This window comes from Mastigoproctus giganteus, chromosome 13 (genome assembly GCF_048544385.1).
Source record: "Mastigoproctus giganteus isolate SK-2022 chromosome 13, ASM4854438v1, whole genome shotgun sequence".
NCBI classification, from domain to species: domain Eukaryota; kingdom Metazoa; phylum Arthropoda; class Arachnida; order Uropygi; family Thelyphonidae; genus Mastigoproctus; species Mastigoproctus giganteus.
The window spans coordinates 59,827,404-59,843,650 of NC_143587.1; the positions used below are offsets into that span (position 1 = coordinate 59,827,404).

The following is a 16,247-nucleotide window of genomic DNA, read 5'->3' on the forward strand; positions in this document are numbered from 1 at the left end:
GTGTATAAGGCCTTGAATGTGTTGAGCACGCTGAATTCTGATGGGATTCTTCCACTTGCTCAGATTACGAACCTAAGAGAGCATAAATTCAAATTGAGGAAAGACAGTTGTAGAATAGCTGAATAGAATAGAATTGCTGGAACAAACTTCCATCTGTCGTTGTGGAAGTTACTAGTTTAAATAAATTCAAAGAGGAACTGGACAAACTCTTAGAGGGAATGGTTGTATGATTTTTTTATTTATTTATTTTGGCTGATGCTACTTAAACTCATACGCTTGCTTTCTTTGCATCACACGCCTCTATTACTATTACTATAATAACAGAAATTTTTGACATTGGTAATAATAACAATAATATCAATTATTTCGTTTGGTTTTTTACATCTATATCTGTAGATGGGCTGTAAAAGATGATCATGTTGATGCTGTTGTAGCCATTGGTATAGTAATAGAAGAGCTCACGTTGCTCCCGGTGAAGAAAGAAGACAACTTCGGAAGTGTATTCTTTTTTTTTCTCCGATTCTAAACAGAAATTATAAGGCGACAGACGAATCAGTAAAAATTTTCTTACATGTAGTGCTATAGCATTACATATTATTGAAGTAAATTTTGTTCTTTGCAGTTTTAAGTCCTTACATTCCCTCTGTCTGAAAAATGAAATTTACAAAGCTCACTTAAAACTACCATTAATGCACAATGCACAGCTACTTTCTGCCTTTACACCTTCTGTATCGCCAATTTTCTTGAAGGGCAATACTCTCTAATGTTGAAAACTAAAGGTCTCTTCGGCTTTCTCGTGCTTCGTTTGTATTACGATGCGAGATGCCGTTCAATATCGCTTAATTTGACTGTCAGAGTGCATTTACAATATTTATCAAAATGTTTTTAATATTGGCCACCTAATTTGCAGACCCAATTCTTATATTTAGCTTCTTTGATCCATCGATCACAAAAGTGTTGAATCTATTTTTTGCTCATTTTCACAATGGGGCAAAATTACACACTATAGTTTAATATGAAAATTCACAAGCAAAAAAAAAATAATAAAATAAAATAAATAGTTACCTACTCAAAGTAATTGAATCAACACAAACAAAAAATGACAAGTTTTCGTTAACACTGAACAGTGTTATTCAGAACAGTGGTTTGCATGCGGAAACGATTTAAGTTACTGCATCTACGTTTTGGGCAAGATACTCCAGTAATTCTAGATTTGAACCAGCGTAAAGCGACCCTTCTATATTAGGAGAGTTAGCTGCAGAAAGTGGAATTTCAAAGAGAAGAAGTTGAAGAGTTTTCAATGATTGGTGAAAATTTATATTATATCTTTCTCTGATTTGTAAATGATCCAATGACGAATTTTCAATAAAAAAAAAGTTACTGACATCAGAGTAATAAAATTAAAAATCATTCTGTCAAATTGTAACAAAATACAAAGAATAAAAAACTATTTATTAGGATCACCCGGAATGTTAATTCCCTTACCCATGTGTATTGTGTCTGTAAATTGCGTGTGTTCTCTGGTCGATTTGCCTGCTTTTCTGGACGATCCGGGATCCTGGGACCTTGGTATCTACGTACGCCTCAGACCGACAAACCCAGCCACGAAGTGAAAAAAAGCCCATAAAAGTTCCTCGCGTCATCGACACGATTCGAACCCGGGCCTTTTCCACCCGGTATGGAGAGGACGGTGACGATACTATTACTGTACTACCGCGCAGACAAAATGCAAAGAATAGTTTAAAATAAAAAATAAAAAAAAGTAAATAAATCTACAGCAATGAGTAACACATATTAGTATCACAAACCATACGTTTGACGATCGCCGACTCCATTTACCATTCATAATTTGTGAATGGTCCATCATGTAAACTTAGGAAAACTGGAATAATAAATTCACTTGCATGGAATAATAAAATCACTTATTACAGAATCGCTACAAAGTTGGCATTACATTGCGCACATAAAGCAAATCATTGCATACTTCTCTATTCAGAGGTGTGCATTCACTGTTCACTGAGAGCAAAAAGAAAAAAAAAAAAAAAAAAAGGTGCGGACAAGAATAATTTTTTGAAATTCATATTATATCTTTCTCTGATCTATAAATGATCCTAAAAGAAATTTTCAATTAAAAATTGCTGACACCAGAGTAATAAAATTAAAAATCGTTCTGTCAAATTGTAACAAAATGCAAATGAATAGTAAAAATATTAAAAAAAAAGAATAAATAAATGAATAAATCTTCAGCAATGAGTAACATATATTAGTATCAAAACTGGACGGCGTTTGCAATTGCCGACGTCATGGATTATTCATAATTTGTGAATGGTCAATCATGTAGACTAATGAAAATAATGAAAACAAATAATAAATTTACTTACTCTTTAACATTTCTATCACAAGTTAGAAAGGAATGGTGGTAATGGGTAAATTTTTTTCGTCCTCTGAGAAACTTGTAGAATCAATACACTTGAAAATTTAGAATCACAGAATAGTACATGATTCTGGATAACAGCGGGAGAACTTTTTTTCTCTGCCAATAAAACAAATGAAAATCTCTGTAATTGGCTGAATTTTTTTGTTTTCCCAAGCTACTTCTTCAAGTAACTTTGCAACAAAACACACAAACGAAAACAGAACAGATCCATATAAGGGTTATAAAATGTATTATTCGTGGCTAACGACCAAGTCCGTTTCCTGTTAGCTGTATAGAAACAAAGCAATGGACAAGGGTAGAATGTTGTTGTGAAAATGGCAAATGAACCAACCAAAATTTAACCAAGAAACTGAATGCTTTGGAGTGACCGAAGTAGACGCTTTACTCTGCCTAGTCATTGTTTATTCCGCTCTCTGAACACCATGGGATAAACTCTACAAGAAGGTTTCCTCCCAATGCACTGATCAGTTTCGGTTTCGGAACGTGAAACACGAGGATCAAGGTTCCGCAATTTAGATGTGTCTCTCGTTGGCCTATAAGTAAACAATCTGCCATTTGACGCTTACCGTTGGTACATTAGTAATTTATTGATTCCAAAAACAGGCGCGCAATGTAAACACAAACAAAAGTATATTGCAATAAAGTTTTTCACGACAAGTAAAAGGAGAAAAGCAAAAAGTCTATAATAATAACAACAATAATTTTCATTTTTTTTGTACACCGATGTTCATTATTTATAAATTATTTATTTTTTATTATTTTTTCTATACTGACGCGGAGGCCTCCTGTAATGTGAGGCCCTAAGCTGTAGCTGGTTCAGCTTATGCGTAAATCCGGCCATGGCTACCCGTAAGAGTGCTTCATACGTACAATAGAGCTAGCAGATGATAACATAAAGAGCTGAGTAACAGCCACGATTTTGCATTAAATTTTATGTAATAATGATTGATTAAAAACACTGCCTAAGCGCCTCCTAATAAAATAAAAAATTAACTATTCCGTCTTCTTCCAACTTGTTTGCCTCTTTGATCAAATAGTGGCTGTGTCACTCGCCATTTGAAATGGTCGGGTTTGGAATCTTGCCAATGACACGAGATTGTTTGGTTCTAATGATGGTAGTTTTACACCCCATTTACAGCGCCATGCCATATTGACCAGTGTATTATGTCACGTGTGTGTTCACAGGCCGATTTTCACGTTCTGCAGGTTGAAAAGGCCAGTTAACTTATGGCGAGGGGTTACTTCGTCGCATGAGTTCGGTTAGCTACAGCCCCGATTGAAGAAGTCTAAGAATTCCCGCCGTCTCCTTCGAGTCGAAACCAGACCTCTTACAAGCGAGTGGCATAACAGTAAACCCGATATTCTACGAAGGAGGGTATAATAAAAAGAATATGTTGTCTCTTTTCAAGAAGTCGAGTTCATTAATTTCTGTAATACTGCTCCACCATGTCTCTATTTAAAAAAAAGAAGTCCGTAAAGTATTGAACAACAAACGGTAGTTTGTATAATCAGGGCTAATGACCAGAGCAGCCTGAATCTTAAATATTTTACTAGGAATACACAAGCATCGCTTTTATCAAATTGAACATCTTCAAAGAAAGAAAAAGTTCGGTTGAGCTTGAGCCATTTTAGTCATTAACTAAAAACATCCCAGTACTGTTATTCTTACGCTTCCGAGCGTCCATAGGAAAATAGTCTGAGTCAATGCCTCTCTGACGCTATCTTTCGGATTATACACTACATTGCCAAAAGTATCCAGATGCTTCTGAATTCAGGAAAAATTAACGTACCCACCATCCACGTGTCAGGAATAAGTATAAAAGCAAATACGTTCACGCCAGAAGTAAGCAAATTAACGAAATACAGAAGAATGGTCGATCGAAGCGTTGAGCTTAATGACTTCTAAAGATGCCATATTAGCAATCAATCCCTTCGTGCCATTGCAGCAAAACTGAAACACCCTAGATCAGAGGTAATACCTCTGATCTAGGGCGTAAGACCCATGGGTCGGGTCTGACCTTCGACAAGTATGTCGAGGAACGAACCAGATCCACAAAGCATATTCTACTCCTGCGTTTCCAGGAAAATGAAACGTGTATGTGTATATGAATGTAGCCTGAATTGCCTTACCGCAAAGAACAAGTTCAAGTTCCCGTATTCCTTTAAGATTTAGATTTACGAAATAGTCTACAACTCCTCACAAATGTGTACAACGAGGATGATTTGCCTCAGTTTCTTGGTTGCAAGGAAAATTTTTATGCTTTTTCAGATTTCGCAGATAAATTGTTTAGACGAAGAAAGCGAATTTATGATAATGAATTAGATGCAAATGGTTAATGGTATAGTAAGTAAATTTAATGCTGAATAGTATTCAGTTTTATGTTTTACTACATCAAAAGATGTAGTAAATGTAGTATAGTACATTCAACACAACCCACACATACACTGTACATTATTATTATTATTTTAGGGTTACCCGTAATTAAACATTAACCCGTATTTGTGTCTGTAAATTGCGTATGTTCTATGGTCGATTTGCCTGTTTTGCTGGACGAAAAAACCCCAGTTACTGGGGAGAAAAACCTTGCTATCTACGCCTGAGACCGACTAACTCAGCCACGGAGTGAAAAAAGCCCATTAAAGTTCCTCGCGTCATCGACGGGATTCGAACCCAGGCCTTTTCCACCCGGTGTGGGGAGGACGGTGACGATACCACTGTGCTACCCGCGCAGACACATACACTGTACGTACCTACACATACACACACTTCCGGCATTGGCGCTATGTCTTGTCAGATGCATCAGCAGCTTATAGGGGGAACCCTGGAGACCACCGTACAATACACAAATACTTAAAAAATTCCTTTAGGAACCTTTGTTCTTTGCTTTTAATTTAAATAAAATAAATACATTCTTAGAAAAGCTTTGACTAATCAAGGAGCTATACTATTTAATGATATTAATTAAAAGTAATTAAGAATTAATGAATTTTTATCGATACGCATGGAGAAATAGTGCCCGTTGCAATAAATATCGTTGTGTCTCACACGTAGGTTGCCAGGCCTCGAAATGGCAATTTAAAAGTTTTTACTCTACTTCGGAATCGACTAAAATATTTTAACTTTGACTTCTCTTTTTCAGTTCGAGACAATAGCAAGTTTAAAGTATCACGCGTGCTGTTTCGGAGTGCACGAATTCTCAGTCTTTTTGCAGATCTTTAAAGAGATGCTTGAAAACAAATGTGATGCATATGTTATTCCTCCATGCATTTCTTCTTTTCTTAGAGAGCTTAAAAATTAATGAATTTTCTTATTAGTTTTAATTAATTTATTTAAATAAGTAGCTGCGTTATTAGTCAAAGGAATGGTAACCTTTCTAAAATATCTCCAGAAATATATACAAATTGAGACATATTAGTAGTCTCATTTATTTATTGTCAGTCTTTATTTATTTATTTACTAAAGATTATATACACACTGGCCAAAAAAATACAAATCGTTATGTTAAGACAGTGACAGACACAAACAGCCAACCACACGACGTGCGCTGTATAAACAAAGATGGTGCTAGGTTCACTAAGTGAAAGCCAGGAATGGCTGAACACGAACACCGCTGCAGATCAGGTGCACGAGGCAATGTTGCCTGTTTACCCCTATGCTATTTATTTATTTACAATCGCACCTTGTAACACCATGCAAGCTAGAAAGGATAAAAAAAATTTAAGACTGACTCAGAGAATAAATTTACATAAATATTGACAGTTTATTAAAAAAATTCCATCGCGCTGGGTGTTTCCAAAGAGGAGTATCCGCATCATGTTCCAGTTAAAAGAAGAAATGCAAATAGATGCAAAGAAAACTGTAATGTGGGGGTGATGACGTGTTGCCTCGTTGAGCATAAAGACTGCACAGGCTGTTCGACTGCAGTAATCTGAAGCGAGACAAGGGAAAACGCATGATCTAACAGACTTTGAAAGAGGTCTTATCATGTGTGCAAGTTTAGCAGGAGCCACAATTCAATAAACGAAAGACATAACTGGTTTCTCAAAAGCATCCATCTCACAGGATTTTAATGACTGGAAAACAAGCGGTTCTTCTACATCTCAAAAGCGTAAATGTGGCAGAAAAACAATGCTTCAAGAGCGAAACCGTTGTACTTTAAGGAGGACTGTACGGGAAAATAGGGCATCCAGTGTGCAGCAAATAACAATTGAATTCAACCAAACCCAGAACTGCTCTATTTCAACCCGTACCATGCACAGGGATTTGAAGAAATTTAGTAATGGCAATCGTCTGCCTATTTGAAAGCCACTAGTTTCAGAGAAAAACAGAAATATGTACTTGCAATGGTGCCGAGAATCCGTGATTGGATAGTGGAATAATGGAAGAAAGGCATGTGGTCAAATTAAACATGATACACTTTGTTTTGCACTGATTGTAGGCAGAGGGTGTGGCGAGAACCTCACGAAGCGATGAACCCTGCTTGCCTTGTTAAGGCAACCTAAGAATCAACTTCAACATCTGGAGGTGGTATCACGGAATGGGAAACGTTTTTCTGGCACGGACTGGGTACGGTGATACCAGTGGAAAATCGAATGTCATGCAGAGAGTATCTGAATTTTATATCAGATCTACTGCACCCTACAATGTTACAGCGATTGGTGCCAGAGTGGTTCGGAGAACATCACACGAATTTCCACCATCTTCCCTGGCCACCGTATTCACCTGATCTCAATCCTATTGAGAACGTGTGGGATACGCTGGAGGGGGCTATTTGGCACCGAATTCATCTTCCTTCAACTTTGTTGCAGCTGCGCGATATTTTGCTGTAAGAATGGTTATAATTAGACCAAAACGCACTAAAGCATGTTATAGAATCCATGCCGCGCCGCACACTTGCTGTTATTCGAAACAAAGGCAGTCCGATTTAATATAGAATAAAAAAATCGTATTATTTTGGCCAGTGTGTGTATATAAAGATTATTCATTTATTGTTGCTAAAAACTGTATCGTCACCGTCCTCCCCACACCGGGTGGAAAACGACCGGGTTCGAATCCCGTCGATGACGCGAGGAACTGTGATGGATTTTTTTCACTCCCTAGTTGAGTTAGTCGGTCTCATGCGTAGATAGCAAGGTTCCCCCCGGAAAAACTGGGATTTTTCGTCCATCAAAACAGCCAAATCGACTAGAGAACACACGCAATTTACAGACACAATACACATGGGTAGTAGAAAGTAAATTTCCAGGTGATCCTAGTTTAATAGTTTAGGTACAAATAGAGTAGTACTAGAAACAATATTACTCACAGTACCTGTTATCGTTGGCTCCAGGAAAAACAGTCTCGGGGGTAACATGACTTCTCTAAGGGAAACTAATGGACATCACCTTGACAGAAACACAGTTATTACGGCAATCACAGCACGAATTTGTTAAGGGGAGATTATGTCAGATCAATCTAATTAGCTATTATGAAATAGTCACAAAGGAACTGGATGCAAAAAAATTATTTTGACATTTAGATTTCAGTAAAGCTTCTGATACCCTTCCACATGAAAGATGCTGTAGAAATTGGAGCAGTGTAGCATTAGGAACGCGTACGTTACTGCTGTGGATAAAAGCACGGATGAGTGGCAGGAGACAGAGTGGTTATTAAAGGCCAATGCTCTTCGTGGACTGATGTTATTCGTCCATGAAGAGCATTGGCTCAACACTAACCTAGGGTCAATGTTGAGCTCCTTGTCCTTTTCGGTATTTATTAACGATACTGATGATGACAAAGGTTGGCAAAGTTCTTAATGAGAGGAATCAGAGTATGCTGCTGCAACAAGACCTAGAGAAATTAAGCAGATTAGAAGTAACAAATGAGGTTTAGCATTGATAAATGCAAGATATTGCATTTTGATAGCAGTAATCGTAGAAGAACATACTGTATGCTATTCTGGGATCACTGACAGAACCCTATGAAGCTCTGAATAGTACAGTCTGCTAGGAGAGCTCACAGGGTTCTGCCGATGGCATACAGAAATTTTGCTAGCGTTAACAAGCCAATAATGACAACGCAATGAGAATGACAAGTAAGGAAAGAAAGAGAGAAGGGGATTAACATGTGTATTGAGGGAAAAGGTGGATAGTTTCAGATATTTGTGCAACAAGATGGTACTTTGCAGAGCTTATTATGTACCAATGCGGGAGAACGATATTATCAGAATGCAAGTGAAATGAAGTTTCTGAGGTGTGTGTGTGTGTGTGTGTGTGTGTGTGTGTGTGTGTGTGTGTGTGTGTGTGTGTGTGTGTGTGTGTGTGTGTGTGTGTGTGTGCGTGCGTGCGTGCGTGCGTGCGTGCGTTCGTGTGTGCGTGCGTGCGCCAAGAGAGATAAGAAACGTGGCAATTCGGGAGAAAGTGAGAAAATAATGATCACAAGAAAAGATTGAGAGGAACACGCCGAAATGCTTTAGTCATGTAAAGAGAATGGAGGTTAACAGACTGCCAAACAGGATGTTAGAAATGAAAATAGAGAGTAAAAGACCAAGTGGAAGGCCGAGAAGAAGATGGCAAGAAGAGGGGAAGAGCTGTGTTAGCTGGGTGGAACTGGAGAGAGAGAGAGGGAGAGAGAGAGAAAGTGGGGAATTGTGGGAAGATAGAGCTAAGTGAAGAAGTGACCCGGCAAGAAGCTGGAACGACATCAGATAAATAAGTAAGTAAGTAAAATGAGCTAGTTATCCCGTTGGGCCGCATCTTGAGTGCCGCATAAAGGTTTGCAAGTCCCATTTTAGGAAAGCTGTAGATCTGTTGGAAAAGATGCAGCATAGAGCAACAAGAGAGTACAAAAGTGTATTCTTACCAAGAAAGACTTGATTTTTTTAAATTGCAGCGTCTGGAAACTAGCCACCTGCGAGGAGACATTATTGAAGTAGGTGTTTACGGCTTTAAATGGATTGAGTAAACTAAATGCTGATGGCCTCCTTACTCTTTCTCAGACGAAATACACGAGGGGACATTGCTTAAATTTTGAATAAATTTAAGCAAGGATTGGTCAAATTATTAAAAGATATAGGCAAGTGTAGTGGATAGTTTTTTTATACTTTGTTTTTGGATGATGTTGTATAAGCTTGCTTCCTTGCTTCATTTTGTTACTACTAATACTAAGACTACGTTCAGCGCCCCCATCCATTGCTATTGGTGTAGTATTTGGAGTAGGCATAATATGAATGCAATACAAAAAATAAAGCAATTTTACTTTTAATTACAAGAAAGCAAATTAAATAAAATATACTGTATATATTTTTTCGATTTTAGAACACCAGATTTTTTTCACTACATTTGATATATCCATATTTTGCACTAGTTCACTTTCTTTTTTTTTTTTTTTGGTAGTTATTGGCGCATCGGCTTCTGTGGCCGCAATGCACCTCCCAAGGTTTTTGCAGTACTTTGATCCAAGCCCGAGGCGGGATTCGAACCCGCGACTTTTGGGTTGCCAGGCAGGCACTTTACCCACCCGGCAGTTCACTTTCTATTAGCAAAATATTTAATGAACTCAGTCATTTATGCGACATAGTAAAGAGAGGATAGGTCTTAATGATCTAGAAATATTCAGTTTCTAACTCTAAGTGACTTTAAGTCATTCACGACGGAATATAAAAAATAAGTAGAAAATAAATAACATAAATATAAAAAAGCAAAATATATATACATATATATATATTTTTGTTTGTTTGTTTGTTTTGTTTTGTTTGTTTGGTTGTTTCTTCGAACATTTGGCATTCATTGTACCTTGGCGTTTCCGGCAACCGTCCGGTCAGCCGATACCTCGAACCGGCTATGGTATTTTCGTTTTATTCGCGAAGTATACAATACTACATGTATACTGGTGTTCAAAGAAAGTGCATCACCTAGGAATTTCACATTTCTAACCCTTTTTCGCGGTGGCATGTTACATTAATGACTAGTATCACAAATAGAAATATAAACAAAGGATATTTATTAATAGTTAAGGCAAAGCTAAGTAATATTTGACAGGTAATCTCAAAATATTCCAAAATGAGCATTTGCAACCTTTATGCAACAGTTTTGGTAAACACAACAATTATGGCTGAAATGTTATCAGAAGCCCTCAATTTGCTTCCGTTTATCATTTTAAATGTAAAACAAAATGAAAAGTTCACCAGGTGCAAACTAATGTTTAGTTGAACCGCCTATGGCCCTGATGACAGCAGCACACCATCGAGGCATTGATAAGATCACTTTCTGAAGATACTTAACTGATAGTTCGTGGTTCCAAACACGAATTATGGCTTCCTGAAGTTCACCAAGGGTCTTTGGTTTCTTTCTCGCAACTGCAGATTCCACACGATGCCAACAGTTCTCTATAGGATTCAGGTCCGGGCTGTTTCCTGGCCAGCTAACAGTTGTAATGGACCGTTCTTCCAACCATTTTTTCACCTGTAAAAAATGTAAACACATTACCGCCAAACGTCTAATGCAGAAATGAAGCTAAAGTAACTATAGAAGTGTCCACTTACACTTTTCGCCCGATGACAAGGAGCAGAGTCGTTCTGAAAGATGCAGTTACTTGGCAGGTTGAAATGGTCTCTAATGGTTGTACATAATGTAAACAACACCACCTCTCTAAACGGTTCTACGCCAGTTTCGTCTGTGAGGGAGAAAGACCGTCTGAGGATTATGCAGATAAATGGGCAGCGATCTCGGGCAGTAGCTGACGAGATTAGGCTTTCTGCCGAGACAAATTGTATTGACATTGTCGCTATACTAGAGCCTTATTTTGCACGCGTCCAGTCTGGACCACAGTCTAAAATCCTGGGTTACTCGTTAAAAATGAGAATAATACAACCCGTTGACCAGAATCCCAAATCTTGTATATTAATTCTTAATGACTCTTTAGACATCACGGTTCTTCATGGTTTTTGCACTCAGTTCTCTACCTGCGTTCTTGTCACACACTCCGTAATGAATTTTTACTTAATTTCTCTCTACTGCCCTCCATCGGAGGACTTTAATCACTGTCTTGCTTACCTAGAGACTGTCATAAATACTTTGGGACCGAACAGCAATATATTGATCTCATCGGACGTCAACGCAAAATCAAACTTTTGGCACAGCTCTTCTACAGATGCACGTGGCCTTCTCTTGGAGGAGTTCATAATTAATCATTGTGTTTCAATTCACAACAAGCCAAATCACCCTCATACTTTCTCAAGTTATGCAGGAGAATCTAATATAGATATAACGATGACAAACTCTCACTTCGATTTGCGGCTTACTGACTGGACCGTGTATACGGACTGGTGCACCAGTGACCATAGAGTCATCTACTATATGCTACCCCTGATTCTACCGTTCCATCTTCACACACTTTCTCACAGCCAGAATTAATAAGATTTTCCATCAGAAACATTGACTGGAATGCTTTTGACTCTTCCATTCTTCTGGACCTTGATGAACAGAAACTTGCTTCTTTTGAAACCTCACCTATTTCTCATCAAGTGAACTATATTCAAAATGCTATAATAAAAGCGTCATATAAGTCTTCTAGGAAAAAGAGGGTTAACCAGAAGACGTGCTCATGGTGGACGCAGGAGTTATCGCAGTTAAGAAGGGAAGTTCATCGAGCCCGTAGGTACTACCAAAGGCATAGAGACTGGCCCCAAGCCGACGTTAATCGTTTTTACCAGCAGTATTCTTCTTTGAGGAAAAGCTACGTGAAGGCCATTGCCTCTCGAAAGCGTGAAACGTGGATGAATTTCGTTCACACCTCTGGAAATGCTAACCCTTGGGGTCTTCTATACAAGATTGTAAGAGGAAAAACCTCTAGTTCTAACATATTTGGCTCAATTGTGGTAGACTCCGTGGAAACACTGAACTGGCATGATTCTACAAATGCAATCTTAGATGCTCTTTTTCCGTTGGATGATCCTACCTCAGACTTACCTATTCACTCTAAAATCCGATCAGACAATGAATTTTATGTGTCCTCAACAACCACCGAACCTTTTACGTTGGATGAACTGCAGGCTGTCTCCCATAAAGTTAATGTTCAGAAGTGCCCAGGACTAGATCTTATAGAAAACATTTTTATCATCAGAGTCTTGAAATTAAAACCTTACGTTCTTCTAAACTTATTCAACAGATGCCTTCAGGAAGAAACGTTTCCGGAAATTTGGAAGGTCGCTCTAGTTAAGTTGATCAGAAAGCCGTATAAGCCTCCTGGAACGGCTAGATCGTACAGGCCGATCGCTCTGCTGGCTAACTTGGGTAAATTGCTAGAGCGACTAATGGCCATTAGATTGAATAACCTACTGGCAGAACAGGATCTGCTTTCAAGAAGTCAATATGGGTTCTGTCCCGGACGTTCCTGCGAGGATGCTCTTGTGGACTTTGTCTCTTCAGTTCAAAACTCGGTACATAAATATACCCTGGCTGTTTTCATCGACTTCGAGGGTGCCTTCGACTCCCTTTGGTGGGAGAGCGTCCTGGAGCGTCTGCGATCGGCTAGGTGCTCCAACCACCTTTACCTTTTAATCCGCAATTACTTTGCTAATAGAACCATAATAGTCAAGGCTAAACATATCCAAGTATCAAGATCAGTATCTAGAGGGTGCCCACAAGGCTCTATATTGGGTCCTTTTACATGGAACATGGTGCTGCAGCAGTGGCTCTCCCGATCTTTCGGTAACGTCAAAATAATAGCGTATGCAGACGATCTCACCATCTTGGTAAATGGTAACTCTAGGGCCGATCTGGAAAATACCGCAAATTTTGTTCTCCGGGATCTCTACGATTGGACTGTGGCCAATAAGCTTAAAATCAGCTTGTCAAAAACAAAGATGATGATTCTTGGATCAAAGTTGGATATCACTCGTCCTCCGTTGGTCAAGATCAACAACATTCGTCTCCCCATAGTTAAAGAGTACAAGGTTCTAGGAGTGGTAATTGATTCCAGTCTCAATTTTATTCCTCATTTGACAAACTTATCATCTAAAATACGTAGATTTACTGGTGCAATTGTTAGGGTGTCCCGTGTTGAATGGGGGCTCTCCAGAAAAACTTTAAGGATTTATTACAATGCAGTTTTCCTCCCTCTAATCACGTATGCTGCCGGTGCATGGTTTCACAGGGCACGGCTCAAACACTTCATTACAAAACTCGCCTCATTGCAGAGAACCATTTTGCGGTGTTTAGTTAAGGCATGCAGGACAGTCTCGACGCAAGCTCTGCAAGTACTAGCCGGAACATTACCTTTAGATTTGCAAGTTACTTATAGAGGCTTTTTATACAGACTGAAAAGGCAGATTGAGGCCGAATTTCTTGGAATAACCATCAACCTTCAAGAAGATGCTAAAAGAGAAAGAAGGAGACTGTGGAACGAGTTAGTAAACATTTGGCAGTCTCGATGGGATACAGCTCCCGTTGGTGCAACAACAAGAAAATTTATACCACAAGTTTCATTTCTCCTTGATAAACGTGTTCGATTGTGGTTCTGTATGGACATATTCACGTCGTACCTGTTGACAGGACATGGATCGATGAACCAGAGTCTTCTTAGGTTCAATTTATCACAAACAGACCTCTGTTCGTGTGGATCACCAGAGAGTTGGGATCACATCTTGTTTCACTGCTCCCTGTATGACGATCTCAGACTTCCTCTTCAAGCACTTACTAATTTTCAATCAGGACAGGAGTCGTCTCTGCTTCAAAGCTCGGAGTCATTTCAGATTCTTCAGGCTTTCGCTCAAGGCGTATTTCTTCGAAGGCGTTCAGTGTCGACAGATCTCAACAGGATGCAGCACAACGGTCCTGCTGATGCATAGCTGGTTAGATCTCCTTTAATAATACATAAACTCAAATCCTCAAGAAATGAAATTTTCCTCGGCCTGCAGACAATTAAGTGCTTTCTTCCTTTTTTTTTTTTTTTTTTTAATTTTATTTATTTTATTATTTAGTTACATAAATGTTTTATTTTAATAATTTTGGTTCCAAATCCAGCACCACGGGTGATCTTTTTTTTTTTTTTTTTTTCCCCTCTGGAATGGGCCCCCAGAGGATCCTGGCCTACCTTCTGACAACATTAGGTGGGTCAGAGTCTCTCTTGAGACAGTACGTGCTTTATATGGACTGGCCGACCTTCCCGTGGTGTGGACGAGTACCCAGAATCATCTGTCCAGGTGACTGATGCTTCTGGGTAGCCAAGCGGCCAGAACAGAACAACAAAACACACACATAATACACACAAACCGACGTCACACACATATCTGGCCCATTTGTAGTGCTACTGTTCTTCACAGAGATACGAGGCGGAGTTGAACAAACGTTCTAGGAGCCGCCCTTTACATATACACATGTCCACATCCACACATTTGACATACTCCTTACACCAAATTAATCGGGTCTTTTTCATTTTTTGTGTGAGGAGGGGTTTCTTCTTAGGACGACGGACTACAAGTCCGTTTTTGAAGAGGCGTCTTCTGACTGTTAGTGCACTTGCTACCACTCCTGTATGTTCTTCCCATTCTCTTTCAGCTCAGACGAAAACGCTTTACGGTTTTTAAGGCATAAGCGCTTCAAAAAGCGGTCCTGTTTTGGCGTAGAGACTCGTTCGCGTCCGGTTCCTTTTTTCCTATCAGCAGAATCAGTATTCTTGAGTTTGGAAAGAAATCTACTCACTGTCGACTGATTACAAGACACTCTATAAGCAATATGACGGGAAGAACATCCTTCCTCACGTAAAGCAACAATAGCACTCTTTCTTCGTTGCGTCAACTGCACGTAACTCGCCATCCTGACACAAGCAAGGAATAACTGCAACTCTTGCAGAGCTTGCTTATATAGATGAAAGTAACAGCTGAAGCAAAATTACGACATTACCTACGTGTGTTAATCTTACTTGATGCAATCTGTAGAAATATTAACATATACCTACGTTATTCGGTCGACAATTACAATTTTAACGGACGACAATTACAATTTTACAATTTTGCACTTTCTTTGAAGACCAGTGTATACCTCTCGTTCCCTCCCCCCAACAGGATATCCATTGGGGCCTCCCAGTTCAGTCACTTTTCTGCACAGTAAGAAACAAAAGTGGACTGCTTTCTTTGTGCTCTTCTTAATGTTCAGATTAATTCTACATTAACAAAAAATTGCAAAACAGAACCACGAATTAATTTTAAAGAATGATTAAAAGTGCAAAAATTTGAGTTAAGAATCTGTAAATTTAAATCTTTTAACTACTACAGAATAGAGATAGATTCTAAATTAATTTCCATACCGCTGAATCTTGCAATATAACAGTATGCCAAGAACTCACTAGTGATAGAAGCCGCCTGTCCTCTTACGATACGAGAACAACAGTTCCAGGGAACAAAATATTACTACTGTTACGAACTGAAACACAAACAGCAATAAGGTTCATGCTATAAGTGCACCAAAAACTCATCTCCTGATATATATGAAAGAAACAATTCTTTCTTCATTCTTCTACATGTATGTCCATTTTTTCACTGATCGGATGCGTTGTCCTGTAGCTTCTCAAGGACCCGTGCTCCCAAGGTAAATTGTTAATTGGAAATAATTGTCAGCAATTTACATTACTTTAAGGGCGAAAACCATATCCGTTGCTAAGATAATTGACAATGCCAATTAACTAGTTCAGCTACTACAAACCCTCTAGACATTGATAAAATTAAATGATATAGGAAAGGATGAACTATTAAAAAGCAAAGAGGAATTGAGGCTAATTAAAGAAAGGGTCTTTCATAACTTCTGCCCTATTCTATAACAAAGAAAAGTAGGC

The 16,247-nt window shown here is 38.7% G+C and overlaps 1 protein-coding gene across 1 annotated transcript in view; it reads right to left on the minus strand.

The window, feature by feature from the left end:
• LOC150076090 (cationic amino acid transporter 2-like) overlaps positions 1 to 15,811 on the minus strand; it is a 259,400-nt gene extending 243,589 nt beyond the window's left edge. Inside the window, exon 1 of the mRNA XM_090387002.1 lies at positions 15,723 to 15,811. The gene's annotated coding sequence lies outside the window, so the exon portion shown is untranslated. The remainder of the gene's footprint in view (positions 1 to 15,722) is intronic.
• Positions 15,812 to 16,247: the final 436 nt, after the last annotated feature.